At 51.8% G+C, this 5,165-nt stretch overlaps 1 long non-coding RNA gene across 1 annotated transcript in view; it reads left to right on the top strand.

Moving 5' to 3' along the window:
- LOC127487818 (uncharacterized) overlaps positions 1-4,832 on the top strand; it is a 7,404-nt gene extending 2,572 nt beyond the window's left edge. The window contains exons 2-3 of the long non-coding RNA XR_007915067.2: positions 3,441-4,420; positions 4,522-4,832. This is a non-coding gene — a long non-coding RNA (uncharacterized lncRNA). The remainder of the gene's footprint in view (positions 1-3,440; positions 4,421-4,521) is intronic.
- Positions 4,833-5,165: the final 333 nt, after the last annotated feature.

Genomic DNA, 5,165 nt, shown 5'->3' with positions numbered 1-5,165 from the left:
AGGGCAACGTCCCAGTGCAAGGCTGAGAACCCTCGCCTGCACCTTGCTTCCCACCGCCAACTGCGTGTCAGGGTGACCTGGCCACCTCAGACCCTGTGTCTCAGCCTCCTGGGAGGGGCCAGTGGTGTCCATACTTCTGAAAGATAAAAGCTCCCTAGGAATCCTAACGGGCCCCAACTTTGAGAATCGCCTACGAAAGGCCCACAAACTGGAAAGGGATGCAAACAAGCAGCTGAGCCGCGCGGCCCCCACCCCAGGAGGGCGCTGAGGTCCAGGTGTCACTTTCCCCATGCACCTTCTCCACACCGAGGTCCAGGTGTCACTTTCCCCATGCGCCTTCTCCATGCTGAGGTCCAGGTGTCACTTTCCCCATGCACCTTCTCCACGCCCTTTTGGGAGACCTCTCCTACGCATGAATTCCAAAATTTTTCTTGCACCAAAATAAACTTACGTTTTAACTCCATTTTCCACAAACCTTTAAAAATTTAATTTAACTTTATTTATTTGAGAGGTGGTGAGAAAGATAGGGAGCTAGAGAAAGCGTCCATCCACTGGCTTGTTCCCCAAACACCCACAAGCAACCAATGCTGGACCAGGCCAAAGCTAGAAGCCAAGAGCTCAATCCAGACTTAATCTCAGCCCAACCACTAAGGCCATCCCCTGCCTCTCAGCATGAAGCCAGAATCAGGAGTGGAGCAGGACTGAAACTCCGAGAGGGGATGAGTTCCAATGAGTGTTCTCTGAGGACTGGGTCCAGGTTCTTTTCTCCAGTGCCAGAAAGAAATCAAGGCTGAGGGGTCAGCCTTGTGCTGTAGTTAAGCTGTAGCTTGGGGTGCCAACATCCCATTGATCAGAACACTAGTTGGAGTCCCAGCTGCTCCACTTCCAATCCAGCTCCCTGCTAATGCACTTGGGAAAGCAGCGGAAGATGGCCCAAGTGCTTGGGATAGAGTTACTGGCTCCTTTTTCTGTCTGGTTCAGCCCAGGCTATTGAGGTCATTTAGGGAGTGAACCAGTGGATGGAAGATCTTTCTTTATCACTCTGCCTTTCAAATAAATAATCAATCTTAAATAAGTATTCACAAAGAATAAAGGATGAGGTTAGCAGAGGAGTAAGATTTATTTATTTTTATTTGAAAGGCAGAATTACGGAGAGGCAGAAGGAGAGAGAGAGGTCTTCCATCTGCTGGCTCACTCCTCAGATGGTCACAACAGCCAGATCTGCACTGATCAGAAGCCAGGAGCTTCTTCCAGGTCTCCCACACAGGTGCAGGGGCCCAAGGACTTGGGCCATCTTCTACTGCTTTCCCAGGCCACAGCAGAGAGCTGGATCTGAAGTGGAGCAGCCAGGACTTGAACCGGTGCCCATATGGGATGCCAGCACTGCAGGCAGCAGCTTGTGGAAGTCTTGGAGGTGCCATGGTGTCAGGTGTATGGTAGGAGTGTATCAGCCCTGGTCTTTTCATTACAATGCTGTTATAATTAGCTATAGGCCATTGCAAGGACATGGTCAGCAGCCATGTTGGGTGTTTCTGGCCAGGGCAGGTTCTGGGTGGCGGTTTGGGGAAATAGCAATTTTCTACAGTAAAATAAGGGGCTTGTGGTAGAGTGAGGTGGGTCCCTAGGAAGGGACTGGTGACCTTGGTTGTCCCCTTGCTAGGTCTGTATCATCAACCCTCAGCCCCAAACTTATCTGTTAGTTCCATGAACTTTTTTGAAGTCCCTTATCTTTGTATGAATATTAATAACAGAATGCTTGTTTTTTTAAACATTATGCAAGACATTTTTAAAAAGATTTATTTTATTTATTTGAAAGACAGAGTTAGAGAGAGGTAGAGACAGAAAGAGAGGTCTTCCATCTGCTGGTTCACTCCCCAGATGGCTGCAATGGCCAGAACTGCGCCAACCCGAAGCCAGGAGCCAGGAACTTCTTCTGGGTCTCCCACACGGGTGCAGGGGCCCAAGGACTTGGGCCATCCTCCACTGCTTTCCCAGGCCATAGCAGAGAGCTGGATCAGAAGAGGAGCAGCTGGGACTCGAACTGGCGCCCATATGGGATGCCGGTGTTTTAGGCCAGGGCTTTAACCCACTGTGCCACAGCGCCAGCCCCACACAGGCAACTTTATATAACAGATACATTTAGGAAATAATTGTCTCCCAACAGTGACTGGGTTAAACCAATCTTTCCCATTGAGAACTGAGTTCCATAAGAACTCGGGGCCAGGCATCATGGTGCAGCGGGTTAAGCCACCATTTGTGACACCAGCATCCCATATCAGAGTCCTGCTGCTCCACTTCCCATCCAGCTCCCTGCCGATGCACCTGGGATCGTGGCGGAAGATGGCCCAAGTGCTTGGGCCACTGCCACACTTGTGGGAGACCCAGATGGACTTAAGGGCTTCTGGTTTGGTCTGAGCCAGCCCCAGCTGTTGTGGCCATTCGGCAGGTGGACCAGTAGATAGATGGAAGATCTCTCTGTCTCTCTATGTGTGTCACTCTTAAACTGGGCTTTGTTCAGAACCTGTCCCCCTCCCTGGAGGCACTGAGAGTGAACTTTTTTGCAGTCCCTTATCTTTGTGTGTATATTAATAACAGAATGCTTGTTATTAATAAGAAGCTGCGTTCGCAGCAAGGGTTAGGGGAGCATCCAGGATGTCGAAAGGGGAGTGGGAGGGCCCTTCCTGCTGGCCACACCCAGCGCCCTGCCCTGCAGGCCACAGCTCTGACCCAGACAGTTCTGGAAGCTGTCCTCGGTTGGCTGGTACTCTGGCTCCTCCAGGTAGTGTTGCCAGGTAAGCAAGCTCCAAGGCACCAGCTGTGTCCAATTCTCCGCCTCATTCCTGGGCCGCCTCTTGCCTAAATCCCTGACTCTTGGTTATGCTGGACGTGGATCTCGCCAGCACCAGACCTGCCCCAGACCTGCTCCGTCCAGGGTGCAGTGGGGTCTCCTCGCCCGTGCTGGCCCCAGGGTGCATCGCCAGCCCCTGCTGGTTCCTTGGTATCTGGTATCCCTAGTAGCCTTCACCCCTGCAGAGGGTGTCCCACCTGTTCTGGGGGCCCTGACTGATGGACAGTGTCCTGCTCTAACCAGAAGGAGAAGCAAATGGAAAATAATGTTTGCTAAAAGAGCTTTATTTCACGATGTGCACACTCGGGCAGACCCATGCCGGAAGACACACTGAAGTGCTGCACTCAGAGGTGTGCGCTGTGCGTGGCCCGGGTACAAACACAGAAAGCGGCAATGTCATTTGTGACCTGGTTTTCTGAATGGTGACTAATTCTTAGAAAAGTTTTGAATAAAACAAGGCAGGGCTCTCCCTTGATTTACATAGTGGTTGAATTTCTGGAAGTGTCGTGCACATTAAAATTGCATGAAAATGTTTTGTTTCAAATAGGGTTTGTAGGCTGAGATAAATCGTAAGCATGTCTTTCACCTTCAGGAATGTCGCCCGGGGCATCTGAAAACATCGGACAAAGGTTGCTTGTGCAAGGCTGTCTCCTGGGATTCAGTGTGCCCGGGGGCCTTGGCCCTGCTCTTCAAATGCCCTCAAAATGCCCCAATTGAGCTCTAAATTTAAGGGAACCTCGGGTGTGTGTGTGCTGCACTCTGCTTTGTGGTGGGCACCTCCTCTCCTCACTCCTGGGCAAAGGAGAGGAACCTACCCTGGTGAGGACTGGCGGATAGACTTCACTAACACACCCCCAGCAAATGGTCACAAATATTCTTCATAGTTTTCACTGGCTGGGTAGAAGCCTCTTCTGAACCAAACAGAAAAAACTCACAAGTATCCAACATCCTACAAAAAGCCAGGATCCCGTGTTTTGGGCTCCAGAAGCCTTTGTCTCTGGTAACTCAGGCCCTGGGAATCTCTGCCTGCGTCCATGCCTCTTGGAGGCTGCAATGTTCAGGCAAGGCTGAAAGGGCCAGTCAGGGTCTTAGAAGGACTCTGGCCAAGCTATGCCAAGAGACCTCAGGATCCTGGCTCAGGCTATTGCCAGCTGCCCTCCTTAGGATAAGGGTGGTGCACCCAAGGCCGCCTTACAGCAGAGCCCTTCCTGGCCGCCAACACCCTCTCACTCAGAGACCCCAAACCGAGCACTGTCAGTCTAGATCAGGTGCCAGGAGGCTCTGGTGCAATATGGCACCAAGATGCTCCCAGTCCCAGAGTTTAAGAACTCGTAAACAACCAGTGTCCCCAGGAGATCCAGTTTTGCTAAAACTTGGGGAGAGGGATCCCCGCTCTGACCAACTGCAGCTTAAACCGAAAGGACCCTATCGGGTGCTCCCTAGCACTTCCACTGCGGGTAAATTTGGGGGGAGTTACAGCCGGGCCCGTGAGTCTTCACAGGGACACCAGAGGGTAACTGCCTACTCGTGAACCAGTGGAGGACCTCAGCTTTCTCTCCTAAAGGCTAACAGGTAAGTGGAAGGTTTGCTTTGGCCATAAACTCCCTAAAAAGGGAGGTTTGGGCTGCTGGACTTCACATCTGCTTTGCTTTTCCGACTTCTCTATTTCTCAGGAAGCTATCACTGGCACAAACTCCACCCTTGTAAACTTTTCCACCATAATCCCAGAAGGAGAGAATCTTACTGCCTGCTACGAAGCTGCTCTGAGAAACCCATGTGCTGCCTTGGGTGGCTTAGTCCACGATGAAACCAAGAAGCCTCAGCCACTCGCTCACTGCCCAGAGACAAACACTGCAGTGTACTCCGTGCCCTTGGAGCTCCGTTGGCTCTCCCACCCTATGGCCTTCATACCCCACCCTGCATTCTCTTCCAGGTTCCCAAGGCCCCCCCAGTTTCAGGAATTCCCCTCAGCCTGTGGTCCCCTACCCCTACCCCCACCCCCACCCCCTGCCCACCTAAAATATAAAAAGGCCTGGCCCCTGGGGGTCAGGGCCTTCTGCCTTGTGTTCCATCAGTGTGCACATGGCTAGTTGGTCTCCCACCTCTACGAATTTATTGTTTCTGAATAAATTCGGTCTGGCTGTAAATTCGTGCACTGCCTCCTCTCTATTCTACACCTCTTTTCCTAACAGTCCAGGCCTAGAGCACCTACAAGATTCTTTAGACACCCTAGCTAAAGTGGTCATGGACAATAGACCAGCCCTAGGTTACTTAACTGGCAGCACAGGGCAGGGTGTGTGCAGTGGTCAGCAGACCT

This window comes from Oryctolagus cuniculus, chromosome 12, assembly GCF_964237555.1.
Source record: "Oryctolagus cuniculus chromosome 12, mOryCun1.1, whole genome shotgun sequence".
In the NCBI taxonomy this organism is placed as follows: Eukaryota; Metazoa; Chordata; class Mammalia; order Lagomorpha; family Leporidae; genus Oryctolagus; species Oryctolagus cuniculus.
Note: the sequence above shows the minus strand (reverse complement) of the source record. Positions and strands in the feature narration are given on the sequence as shown.